Genomic DNA, 1264 nt, shown 5'->3' on the forward strand with positions numbered 1-1264 from the left:
TTTCCTTTCCTTTCCTTTCCTTTCCTTTCCTTTCCTTTCCTTTCCTTTCCTTTCCTTTCCTTTCCTTTCCTTTCCTTTCCTTTCCTTTCCTTTCCTTTCCTTTCCTTTCCTTTCCTTTCCTTTCCTTTCCTTTCCTTTCTCTCCTCTCCCCTCCCCTCCCCTCCTCTCCTCTCCTCCCCTCCCCTCCCTTCCCCCTCCCCCCGCCTCTTCTCAATGCAATATTGTAATTTTTTACAGTAGCAGCTTCAGCTTCCTGCAAGTTAAAGCTAGTAAGAAAAAGAACAGTTTTGTCTCAGGTTTTTTATGATGGTGTCAGATTATCAAAATGTTGTGGGTTTGGCTGGATGTGGGTTGGCAAGTTAATTGGTTAGATGAAGGAAAGGAAGTTGCCCCTTTTTTTCTGAAATACATACTTCTTGCCTTCAGGTTGAAATTTTTTGGCTCTGTGCAGGGTGCAAAGTCCCCCCACATACCTCCCTCTGTAGGCAACAATTAAAATAGCCATGGTTGCAGAATAATAGCCACAAAGAACACAAACACCATGGGCATATGTTTGCTATGCATAAGCAGCATCATCCCATCCAGTACTTTCATCAATAAACCGCAGCTCCTGGGTTTAGCTGGTACGTCTCCCAGTTGTCTCCTGGACATACTGTTCCATACCTAAGCAGATTGCACTGTTAGGAAGTTTCTTCTCATTCTGTCCTTCCCTTTTGGTTGTCTTTGTCATTAATTTCATTCCACTCATTTACCCCAAAATTGCATTTCTTCCTGGTTGCCTACTCTCTCGAAATGCTTGCAGTATCTTGATGACCCCTTGCTGATGTCTCCATTTAGACCCCAGAAGTAGTTCATGGAAGGCAGCACCTGTGGTCAGCAAGACCCTCTTAGACTTGGTACCCAGAAATCCACTGTTACTATTCTTGTAAGACCAAGTACCCATTTTTTTTCTCAGGATACATGTATTCTACTCTTTGCATATTTACTTAACTTGCCACTCTAGAAATTTGTGTAAGGCTATGCCATTGAAAACCAACAGATTAAATTCTGCTGTCCTGCTACCAAAACCACCAATCAGTAATGATGCTAGATCCCCCAGTGAGAGGGTATATGTAGGTGTAATGAAATTCAGAATCTACTGTGAAAATAAGTTCTGCTCCAGTCTCTTCAGATCAGACCTCTGATCCTTAAAGATTTCCAGGAGACCTGATGTGTCCTCAGTCTGAGGTGGTTCTTGAACTTGTGGATTCTGAAATGGTACAGG

This window comes from Harpia harpyja, chromosome Z, assembly GCF_026419915.1.
Source record: "Harpia harpyja isolate bHarHar1 chromosome Z, bHarHar1 primary haplotype, whole genome shotgun sequence".
In the NCBI taxonomy this organism is placed as follows: domain Eukaryota; kingdom Metazoa; phylum Chordata; class Aves; order Accipitriformes; family Accipitridae; genus Harpia; species Harpia harpyja.